A 13,420-nucleotide genomic window follows, 5' to 3' on the forward strand; every position below is an offset into this window, starting at 1 on the left:
AGATGTGCATAGTGAGGAATTTGCTTTTGAAGCAATGCACATTTGAAGAGTAGAATCATGGAGATCTCCCCCTATATCTTGTAATTCATACACGCATTTAACATATGATATGAAGAATTTGAAATGCATGATGAAATATGGTGACTGATGTAATTCAGCATGCGTGCATTAACATATATGAGGAAATAGCATGCAGAAGAACATAGCAAAAGTATCAGACCACCATCCGAGTTAAGATTACAACTCGATCCAATAAAGTCTTCAGAAAAACGAGAGTTGTAACTTAGAAAAAAACGCCCATATATAGAGACCCGCTTGAAGACTAAATCAAATTTCTCCCCCTTTGTCATCGAATGACCAAAAGGGACGAAAAGTGAGGAATAACGACCCTGAAGAATATCACCAAGTCGACGAAGGAGCGCCAGCATTGTTGGGGTCGGTTGTTGAAGTAGGGCCTGCCGCGGTGTTGTCCAAATCTTCATGCTCATCAGTCTCGCGTGATGAAGAATATGAGCTGGTACCAAGGAAGGAACTTTGACTTTCTTGAATTTCTTTGACGGTGGCTGAGACCAGTCAAAGTCCTGCTTGAAGCCCATCTGCTTCAGATCTTCTTCACCATAAAGATGAGACAGAACAGCCCAAGTGCGATAGAATACTTCATGGAGGTAGTAGTGGTTCTTCTTCACTGAATTGTGCGTAGCAGTCATGTTGTGAAGAATTGAACCAAACTGACGCTTAAACCATTTATGGTTGCGATCGACCTTCTGGTGAAGACTGAGGAGAAGCTCACGATCAGTCATCACCCTTGGAGCAGTGCCTTGAGGATTTTGCTTTGAGGCATTGGCGGCAGAGTCATGAGTGGCAGAGTCATCATTGGTGGAGTAAGATTCAGCTTTGCGGAACTGACCATCCAATGGACGAATGCCTTCATCAATAACAGCAGTAGCCTTGCCCTTTTCATCAGCCGAGGAAAATGTCGGCTTGAGGACTTCAATGGGGGGCAAGTAGCTGCCATGGTTGAGTGTGTCAGCCTTGTAATTGATTGAAGACCTTGATCTGAGGAACCTCATAATCCAGGGAGCGTAAGGCTTCAATTCAAACGGGGACAATGCAACATTGGCTAAAGTCCTCATGAAGAATTCATGGTAGTTGACAGGAACGCCATGAATGATGTTGAATGCTACCTCTTGAGCACTGCGTTGGTTTTCCCTTGAAGAGGAAAGGGTGATGCAACAAAGTAGCGTAAGTATTTCCCTCAGTTTTTGAGAACCAAGGTATCAATCCAGTAGGAGGCTACGCGCGAGTCCCTCACACCTACACAAAACAAATAAATCCTCGCAACCAACGCGATAAGGGGTTGTCAATCCCTTCACGGTCACTTACGAGAGTGAGATCTGATAGATATGATAGGATAATATTTTTGGTATTTTTGTGATAAAGATGCAAAGTAAAGAAAGCAAAATAAAGACGGCGCTGGAAATAACTTGTTGTAGGGAGATTAATATGATGGAAAATAGACCCGGGGGCCATAGGTTTCACTAGTGGCTTCTCTCAAGAGCATAAGTATTTTACGGTGGGTGAACGAATTACCGTTGAGAAATTGACAGAATTGAGCATAGTTATGAGAATATCTAGGTATGATCATGTATATAGGCATCACGTCTGAGACAAGTAGACCGACTCCTGCCTGCATCTACTACTATTACTCCACTCATCGACCGCTATCCAGCATGCATCTAGAGTATTAAGTTCATGAAAACAGAGTAACGCCTTAAGCAAGATGACATGATGTAGAGGGATAAATTCATGCAATATGATAAAAAAAACCATCTTGTTATCCTCGATGGCAACAATACAATACGTGCCTTGCTGCCCCTACTATCACTAGGAAAGGACACCGCAAGATTGAACCCAAAGCTAAGCACTTCTCCCATTGCAAGAAACACTTCATCGGAGACTTGCAAAGATAAACAATCATACATAAAAGAAGTCAGAGAAGATTCAAATATTGTTCATAGATAATCTTGATCATAAACCCACAATTCATCGGTCTCAACAAACACACCGCAAAAAGAAGATTACATTGAATAGATCTCCACGAGAGAGGGGGAGCACATTGTATTGAGATCCAAAAAGAGAGAAGAAGCCATCTAGCAACTAACTATGGACCCGAAGGTTTGAAGTAAACTACTCACACTTCATCGGAGAGGCTATGGTGTTGATGTAGAAGCCCTCCGTGATGGATGCCCCCTCCGGCGGAGCTCCGGAACAGGCCCCAAGATGGGATCTCGTGGGTACAGAAGGTTGCGGCGGTGGAATTAGGTTTTTGGCTCCGTATCTGATCGTTTGGGGGTACGTAGATATATATTGGAGGAAGGAGTACGTCGGTGGAGCAACAGGGGGCCCACGAGGGTGTAGGGCGCGCCCTGGGGGGCTGGGCGCGCCCCCTACCTCGTGGCCTCCTCCTTTGTTTCTTGACGTAGGGTCCAAGTCTCCCGGATCATAATCTTCCTAAAAATCACGTTCCCGAAGGTTTCATTCCATTTGGACTCCGTTTGATATTCTTTTTATGCGAAACTCTGAAATAGGCAAAAAACAGCAATTCTGGGCTGGGCCTCCGGTTAATAGATTAGTCCCAAAAATAATATAAAAGTGAATAATAAAGCCCAATAATGTCCAAAACAGTAAATAATATAGCATGGAGCAATCAAAAATTATAGATACGTTGGAGACGTATCAAGCATCCCCAAGCTTAATTCTTGCTCGTCCTCGAGTAGGTAAATGATAAAAACAGAATTTTTGATGCGGAGTGCTACTTGGCATAATTTCAATGTAATTCTTCTTAATTGTGGTATGAATATTCAGATCCAAAAGATTCAAGACAAAAGTTTAATATTGACATAAAAATAATAATACTTCAAGCAAACTAACAAAGCAATCATGTCTTCTCAAAATAACATGGCCAAAGAAAGTTATCCCTACAAAATCATATAGTCTGGCTATGCTCTATCTTCACCACACAAAGTATTTAAATCATGCACAACCCCGATGACAAGCCAAGCAATTGTTTCATACTTTTGACATTTTCAAAACTTTTTCAATCTTCACGCAATACATGAGCGTGAGCCATGGACATAGCACTATATGTGGAATAGAATGGTGGTTGTGGAGAAGACAAAAAGGGAGAAGATAGTCTCACATCAACTAGGCGTATCAACGGGCTATGGAGATGCCCATCAATATATATCAATGTGAGTGAGTAGGGATTGCCATGCAACGGATGTAGAGCTATAAGTATATGAAAGCTCAACAAAGGAAACTAAGTGGGTGTGCATCCAACTCGCTTGCTCACGAAGACCTAGGGCATTTTGAGGAAGCCCATCATTGGAATATACAAGCCAAGTTCTATAATGAAAAATTCCCACTAGTATATGAAAGTGACAAAATGAGAGACTCTCTATCATGAAGATCATGGTGCTACTTTGAAGCACAAGTGTGGTAAAAGGATAGTAACATTGTCCCTTCTCTCTTTTTCTCTCATTTTTTTTATTTGGGCCTTTTCTCTCTTTTTTCTCTTTTTTTATGGCCTCTTTTTTTCATCCGGAGTCTCATCCCGACTTGTGGGGGAATCATAGTCTCCATCATCTTTTCCTCACTTGGGACAATGCTCTAAAAATGATGATCATCACACTTTTATTTTCTTACAACTCAACAATTACAACTCGATACTTAGAACAAAATATGACTCTATATGAATGCCTCCGGCGGTGTACCGGGATATGCAATGAATCAAGAGTGACATGTATGAAAGAATTATGAACGGTGGCTTTGCCACAAATACGATGTCAACTACATGATCATGCAAAGCAATATGACAATGATGGAGCATGTCATAATAAACGGAACAGTGGAGAGTTGCATGGCTATATATCTCGGAATGGCTATGGAAATGCCATGATAGGTAGGTATGGTGGCTGTTTTGAGGAAGGTTTATGGTGGGTGTATGATACCGGCGAAAAGTGTGCGGTATTAGAGAGGCTGGCAATGGTGGAAGGAAGAAGGGTGCGTATAATCCATGGACTCAACATTAGTCATAAAGAAACTCATATACTTATTGCAAAAATCTACAAGTTATCAAAGCAAAGTATTACGTGCATGCTCCTAGGGGGATAGATTGGTAGGAAAAGACCATCGCTCGTCCCCGACCGCCACTCATAAGGAAGACAATCAATAAATAAATCATGCTCTGACTTCATCGCATAACGGTTCACCATACGTGCATGCTACGGGAATCACAAACTTTAACACAAGTATTTCTCAAATTCACAACTACTCGACTAGCATGACTCTAATATCACCATCTTCATGTCTCAAAACAATTATCAAGCATCAAACTTTTCATAGTATTCAACACACTCATAAGAATTCTTACAAATCTTGTATGCTTAGCATATTAGGATTATTTAAGCAAATTACCATGCTATTCAAGACTCTCAAAATAATCTAAGTGAAGCATGAGAGATCAATAGTTTCTATAAAACAAATCCACCACCGTGCTCTAAAAGATATAAGTGAAGCACTAGAGCAAAACTATATAGCTCAAAAGATATAAGCGAAGCACATAGAGTATTCTAACAAATTTCAAATCATGTATGGCTCTCTCAAAAGGTGTGTACAGCAAGGATGATGGTGGTAAACTAAAAAGCAAAGACTCAAATCATACAAGACGCTCCAAGCAAAACACATATCATGTGGTGAATAAAAATATAGCTCCAAGTAAAGTCACCGATGGAAGTAGACGAAAGAGGGGATGCCTTCCGGGGCATCCCCAAGATTTAGCTTTTTGGTGTCCTTAGATTATCTTGGGGGTGCCATGGGAATCCCCAAGCTTAGGCTCTTGCCACTCCTTGTTCCACAATCCATCAAAATCTTTCACCCAAAACTTGAAAACTTCACAACACAAAACTTAACAGAAAATCTCGTGAGCTTCGTTAGCGAAAGAAAACAAAAGACCACTTCAAGGTACTGTAATGAACTCATTCTTTATTTATATTGGTGTTAAACCTACTGTATTCCAACTTCTCTATGGTTTATAAATTATTTTACTAGCCATAGATTCATCAAAATAAGCAAACAACACACGAAAAACAGGATCTGTCAAAAACAGAACAGTCTGTAGTAATCTGTAACTAACGCAAACTTATGGAACTCCAAAAAATCAGCCAAAATAGGACGACCTAGAAAATTTGTTTATTGATCATCAGCAATTGGAATCACTATTCTATCACGGTCTGGTGATTTCTAACAATTATTTTCATGAACAGAAAGTTTCTGGAAATTTCTGCAAGATCAAATAACTATCATCCAAGAAGATCTTATAGGTTTAACTTGGAACAAACACTAATTAAAACAGAAAAACACATCTAACCAGAGGCTAGAAAAAATATTTATTCCTAAACAGAAGCAAAAAGCAAAAAAAATACTAAAAATAAAATTGGGTTGCCTCCCAACAAGCGCTATCATTTAACGCCCCTAGCTAGGCATAAAAACAAGGATAGATCTAGGTATTGCCATCTTTGGTAGGCAATCCATAAGTGGCTCTCATGATAGATTCATATGGTAATTTTATTTTCTTCCTAGGGAAGTGTTCCATGCCTTTCTTTAATGGAAATTGGAATCTAATATTCCCTTCCTTCATATCAATAATTGCACCAATCGTTCTAAGGAAAGGTCTACCAAGAATAATAGGACATGAAGGATTGCAATCTATATCAAGAACGATAAAATCTACGGGCACATAATTCCTATTTGCAACAATAAGAACATCATTAATTCTTCCCATAGGTTTCTTAATACTAGAATCCGCAAGGTGCAAGTTTAGAGAGCAATCATCAAAATCACGGAAATCTAGCAAATCGCACAAAGTTTTGGGAATAGTGGACACACTAGCACCCAAATCACATGAAGCATAGAACTCATGATCCTTAATCTTAATTTTAATAGTAGGTTCCCACTCATCATAAAGTTTCCTAGGAATAGAAACTTCCAACTCAAGCTTTTCTTCATAAGATTGCATCAAGGCATCAACGATATGTTTAGTAAACGCTTTATTTTGACTATAAGCATGAGGAGAATTTAGCACGGATTGCAACAAGGAAATACAATCTATCAAAGAGCAATTTTCATATTTAAATTCCTTGAAATCCAAAATAGTGGGTTTAGCAACATCTAAGGTTTTAATCTCTTCAATCCCACTTTTATCAATTTTAGCATCAAGATCTAAAAACTCCGAATTTTTGGAACGCCTTCTAGGTAAAGGTGGATCATATTCAGTCTCATCATTATCAAGATTCATATCGCAAAACAAGGATTTAATAGGAGACACATCAATAACTTTTAGATCTTCATCTTTATTTTCATAGAAATTTGAAGAACACGCTTTTATAAAGAAATCTTTCTTAGCACGCATCCTAGCGGTTCTTTCTTTGCACTCATCAATGGAAATTCTCATGGCTTTGAGAGACTCATTGATATCATGCTTAGGAGGAATAAATCTAAGTTTTAAAGAATCAACATCAAGAGAAATTCTATCAACGTTCCTAGCCAATTCATCAACTTTAAGCAATTTCTCTTCAAGCAAAGCATTGAAATTCTTTTCTGAATTCATAAACTCTTTAACACTAGTCTCAAATACAAAGGGCATCTTATTAAAATTTCCATAAGAATTGTTGTAGGAAATACCATAATTATTAGAGGAATTGCTAGGATAAGGCCTAGGATTAAAGTTTCCTCTATACGCGTTGTTACCAAAATTATTCCTACCAACAAAATTCACATCCATAGATTCATTATTATTCTCAATCAAAGTAGACAAAGGCATATCATTAGGATCAGAAGAAACACTCTTAGTAGCAAATAATTTCATAAGTTCATCCATCTTTCCACTCAAAACATTAATTTCTTCTATCGCATGCACTTTTTTATTAGTAGATCTTTCAGTGTGCCATTGAGAATAATTAACCATAATATTATCTAGGAGTTTAGTAGCTTCTCCTAAAGTGATTTCCATAAAAGTGCCTCCCGCGGCCGAATCTAAAAGATTTCTAGAAGCAAAATTCAATCCGGCATAAAAAATTTGTATAATCGTCCACAAATTCAAACCATGAGTAGGGCAATTACGTATCATTAATTTCATCCTCTCCCAAGCTTGTGCAACATGTTCATGATCAAGTTGCTTAAAATTCATAATATCGTTTCTAAGAGAGATGACCTTAGCGGGAGGAAAATACTTAGAGATAAAAGCATCTTTGCACTTGTTCCAAGAATCAATACTATTTTTAGGCAAAGACGAAAACCAAGCTTTAGCACGATCTCTAAGCGAGAAAGGAAATAGCTTCAATTTAACAATATCATTATAAACATCTTTCTTCTTTTGCATATCACACAAATCAACGAAGCTATTTAGATGAGTAGCGGCATCTTCACTAGGAAGGCCGGGGAATTGATCTTTCATGACAAGATTCAACAAAGCAGCATTGATTTCACAAGATTCAGTATCGGTAAGAGGAGCAATCGGAGTGCTAAGGAAATCATTATTGTTGGTATTGGTAAAGTCACATAATTTGGTATTATCTTGAGCCATCGTGACAAGCAAGCAATCCGACACACGAGCAAACAAGAGACGGGCAAAAAGAGGCAAACGGAAAAGAGAGGGCGAATAAAACGGCAAGGGTGAAGTGGGGGAGAGGAAAACGAGAGGCAAATGGCAAATAATGTAATGCGGGAGATAAGGGATTGTGATGGGTACTTGGTATGTTGAATTTTGCGTAGACCTCCCCGGCAACGGCGCCAGAAATCCTTCTTGCTACCTCTTGAGCACTGCGTTGGTTTTCCCTTGAAGAGGAAAGGGTGATGCAGCAAAGTAGCGTAAGTATTTCCCTCAGTTTTTGAGAACCAAGGTATCAATCCAGTAGGAGGCTACACGCGAGTCCCTCGCACCTACACAAAACAAATAAATCCTCGCAACCAACGGGATAAGGGGTTGTCAATTCCTTCACGGTCACTTACGAGAGTGAGATCTGATAGATATGATAGATAATATTTTTGGTATTTTTGTGATAAAGATGCAAAGTAAAGAAAGCAAAATAAAGACGGCGCCGGAAATAACTTGTAGGGAGATTAATATGATGGAAAATAGACCCGGGGGGCATAGGTTTCACTAGTGGCTTCTCTGAAGAGCATAAGTATTTTACGGTGGGTGAACGAATTACTGTTGAGCAATTGACAAAATTAAGCATAGTTATGAGAATATCTAGGTATGATCATGTATATAGGCATCACGTCCGAGACAAGTAGACCGACTGCTGCCTGCATCTACTACTATTACTCCACTCATCGACCGCTATCCAGCATGCATCTAGAGTATTAAGTTCATGAAAACAGAGTAACGCCTTAAGCAAGATGACATGATGTAGAGGGATAAATTCATGCAATATGATAAAAACCCCATCTTGTTATCCTCGATGGCAACAATACATGTTGGAAATATGCCCTAAAGGCAATAATAAATTGGTTATTATTATATTTCCATGTTCACGATAATCGTTTATTATCCATGCTAGAATTGTATTGATAGGAAACTCAGATACATGTGTGGATACATAGACAACACCATGTCCCTAGTAAGCCTCTAGTTGACTAGCTCGTTGATCAATGGATGGTTACGGTTTCCTGACCATGGACATTGGATGTCATTGATAACGGGATCACATCATTAGGAGAATGATGTGATGGACAAGACCCAATCCTAAGCCTAGCACAAGATCGTGTAGTTCGTTTGCTCAGAGCTTTTCTAATGTCAAGTATCATTTCCTTAGACCATGAGATTGTGCAACTCCCGGATACCGTAGGAATGCTTTGGGTGTACCAAACGTCACAACGTAACTGGGTGGCTATAAAGGTGCACTACGGGTATCTCCAAAAGTGTATGTTGGGTCGGCACGAATCGAGACTGGGATTTGTCACTCCGTGTAAACGGAGAGGTATCTCTGGGCCCACTCGGTAGGACATCACCATAATGTGCACAGTGTGACCAAGGAGTTGATCACGGGATGATGTGAGTTACGGAACGAGTAAAGAGACTTGCCGGTAACGAGATTGAACAAGGTATCGGGATACCGACGATCGAATCTCGGGCAAGTAGCATACCGATAGACAAAGGGAATTCAATACGGGATTGATTGAATCCCCGACATCGTGGTTCATCCAATGAGATCATCGTGGAACATGTGTGAGCCAACATGGGTATCCAGATCCCGCTGTTGGTTATTGGCCGGAGAACATCTCGGTCATGTCTACATGGTTCCCGAACCCGTAGGGTCTACACACTTAAGGTTCGATGACGCTAGGGTTATAGGGAAAGTATGTACGTGGTTACCAAATGCTGTTTGGAGTCCCGGATGTCACGAGGAGTTCCGGAATGGTCCGGAGGTAAAGATTTATATATGGGAAGTCCTGTTTTGGTCACCGGAAAAGTTTCGGGTGTTATCGGTAATGTACCGGGACCACCGGGAGGGTCCCGGGGGTCCACCAAGTGGGGCCACCAGCCCCAGAAGGCTGCGTGGGCTAAGTGTGGGAGGGGACCAGCCCCAGGTGGGCTGGTGCGCCCCCCCACCAAAGCCCAAGGCGCAGGGAGAGTGGGAGGGGGCAAACCCTAGGTCCAGATGGGCCTTAAGGCCCACCCTAGTGGCGCCCCCCCTCTCTTCCCCCCTTGGCCGCCCCCCTAGATGGGATCTAGGGCTGGCCGCCACCCCTTGGGGTGGGAACCCTAGAGGGGGCGCAGCCCCCCCCCTATATATAGTTGAGGTCTAGGGCTGCCCAACACATGAGTTTTCCGGTCTCTCTTGGCGCAGCCCTACCCCTCTTCCTCCTCCTCTCCCGCGGTGCTTGGCGAAGCCCTGCGGGATTGCCACGCTCCTCCACCACCACCACGCCGTCGTGCTGCTGCTGGACGGAGTCTTCCCCAACCTCTCCCTCTCTCCTTGCTGGATCAAGGCATGGGAGACGTCACCGGGCTCACGTGTGTTGAACGCGGAGGCACCGTTCTTCGGTGCTTAGATCGGAATCAACCGCGATCTGAATCGCTACGAGTACGACTCCTTCATCCGCGTTCTTGCAACGTTTCCGCATCGCGATCTACAAGGGTATGTAGATGCACTTCCCTTCCCCTCGTTGCTAGATTACTCCATAGATTGATCTTGGTGATGCGTAGAAAATTTTGAATTTATGCTACGTTCCCCAACAGTGGCATCATGAGCTAGGTCTATGCGTAGTTTCTATGCACGAGTAGAACACAAAGCAGTTGTGGGCGTAGATGTTGCCAATTCTTCTTGCCGCTACTAGTCTTATCTTGTTTCGGCAGCATTGTGGGATGAAGCGGCCCGGACCGACCTTACACGTACGCTTACGTGAGACAGGTTGCACCGACTGACATGCACTAGTTGCATAAGGTGGCTAACGGGTGTCTATCTCTCCCACTTTAGTCGGAACGGATTCGATGAAAAGGGTCCTTATGAAGGGTAAATAGAAATTGGCATATCACGTTGTGGTTTTACGTAGGTAAGAAACGTTCTTGCTAGAAACCTATACAAGCCACGTAAAAACTTGCAACAACAATTAGAGGACGTCTAACTTGTTTTTGCAGCATGTGCTATGTGATGTGATATGGCCAGAAGATGTGATGAATGATATATGTGATGTATGAGATTGATCATATTCTTGTAATAAGAATCACGACTTGCATGTTGATGAGAATGACAACCAGCAGGAGCCATAGGAGTTGTCTTTATTTTTTGTATGACCTGCGTGTCATTGAATAACGCCATGTAAATTACTTTACTTTATTACTAAGCGCGTTAGCCATGGAAGTAGAAGTAATCGTTGGCGTGACAACTTCATAAAGACACAATGATGGAGATCATGATGATGGAGATCATGGTGTCATGCCGGTGACGAAGATGATCATGGTGCCCCGAAGATGGAGATCAAAGGAGCAAAATGATATTGGCCATATCATGTCACTATTTGATTGCATGTGATGTTTATCATGTTATGCATCTTATTTGCTTAGAACGACAGTAGTAAGTAAGATGATCCCTCACTAAAATTTCAAGAGAAGTGTTCCCCCTAACTGTGCACCATTGCGAAGGTTCGTTGTTTCGAAGCACCACGTGATGATCGGGTGTGATAGATTCTAACGTTCGAATACAACGGGTGTTGACGAGCCTAGCATGTACAGACATGGCCTCGGAACACATGCGAAACACTTAGGTTGACTTGACGAGCCTAGCATGTACAGACATGGCCTGGGAACACAAGAGATTGAAAGGTCGAACATGAGTCGTATAGTAGATGCGATCAACATGGAGATGTTCACCGATGATGACCAGTCCGTCTCACGTGATGATCGGACACGGCCTAGTTTGACTCGGATCATGTATCACTTAGATGACTAGAGTGATGTCTATCTGAGTGGGAGTTCAATAATCAGATGAACTTCATTATCATGAACATAGTCAAAAGGTCTTTGCAAATTATGTCATACGCTTTAGTTCTACTGTTTAAAATATGTTCCTAGAGAAAATTTAGTTGAAAGTTGGTAGTAGCAATTATGCGGACTGGGTCCGTAAACTGAGGATTGTCCTCATTGCTGCACAGAAGGCTTATGTCCTTAATGCACCGCTCGGTGTGCTGAACCTCAGCGTCGTGTGTAGATGTTGCGAAACATCTGACATACACGTTTTGATGACTACGTGATAGTTCAGTGCGTAATACTAACGGTTTAGAATTGTGGCACCAAAGTCGGTTTTTGAAACGTCGCAGAACATATGAGATATTCCGAAGACTGAAATTGGGATTTCGGACTAGTGCCCACGTCAAGAGGTATGAGACCTCTGACAAGTTTCTTAAGCCTACAAACTAAGGGAGAAAAGCTCAATCGTTGAGCATGTGCTCAGATTGTCTGAGTACTACAATCACTTGAATCGAGTGGGAGTTAATCTTCCAGATGAGATAGTGATGGTTCTCCATAATCACTGCCACCAAGCTATTAGAGCTTCGTGATGAACTATAAATATCAAGGATAGATGATGATCCTTGAGCAACTCGCGATGTTTGACACCGCGAAAGTAGAAATCAAGAAGGAGCATCAATTGTTGATGGTTAGTAAAACCACTAGTTTCTAGAAGGGCAAGGGCAAGTAGGGATACTTCATGAAACAGCAAATCATTTGCTGCTCTAGCGAAGAATCCCAAAGTTAAACCCAAACCCGAGACTAAGTGCTCCTGTAATGAGGGGAACGGTCACTGAAGCAGTACTGCCCTAGATACTTGGTAGATGAGAAGGCAGGCAAGGTCGACAGAAGTATATTGGATATACATTATATGAATGTGTACTTTACTAGTACTCCTAGCAGCACCAGGGTATTAGATACCGGTTCGGTTGCTAAATGTTAGTAACTCGAAATAAAAGCTGCGGAATAAATGGAGACTAGCTAAAGGTGAGATGACGATGTGTGTTGGAAGTGTTTCCAAGGTTGATGTGATCAAGCATCGCATGCTCCCTCTACCATCGAGATTTGGTGTTTGCGTTGAGCATGATTGGATTATGTTTATCGCAATACGGTTATTCATTTAAGGAGAATAATGGTTTCTCTGTTTATTTGAATAATACCTTCAATGGTCTTGCACCTAAAATGAATCTCGATCGTAGTGATACACATGTTCATGCCAAAAGATATAAGATAGTAATGATAGTACCACATACTTGTGGCACTGCCACTTGAGTCATATTGGTATAGAACGCATGAAGAAGCTCCATGTAGATGGATCTTTGGACTCACTCGTTTTTGAAAAGATTGAGACATGCGAACCATGTCTATTGGTATATATGCATGAAGAAACTCCATGCAGATGGATCGTTTGGACTCACTTGATTTTGAATCACTTGAGACATGCAAATCATACTACATGGGCAAGATGACTGAAAGGCCTCGTTTTCAGTAAGATGGAACAAGAGTAACTTGTTGGAAGTAATACATTTGATGTGTGCAGTCCAATGAGTGCTGAGGCATGCAGTGGATATCGTTATGTGCTTACTTCACAGATGATTTGAGTAGATGCTGAGTGTATTTACTTGATGAAACACAAGTCTGAATTATTGAAAGGCTCAAGTAATTTCAGAGTGAAGTTGAAGATCGTCGTGACAAGAGGATAAAATGTCTGTGATATGATCATAGAGATGAGTATCTGAGTTACGAGTTTGGCACACAATTGAGACATTGTGGAAAGTGTTTTCACAATTAATACCGCCTGGAACACCACAGTGTGATGGTGTGTCCGAACATCATAACTGCACCCTATTG

This window comes from Aegilops tauschii, chromosome 5 (assembly GCF_002575655.3).
Source record: "Aegilops tauschii subsp. strangulata cultivar AL8/78 chromosome 5, Aet v6.0, whole genome shotgun sequence".
NCBI lineage: Eukaryota > Viridiplantae > Streptophyta > Magnoliopsida > Poales > Poaceae > Aegilops > Aegilops tauschii.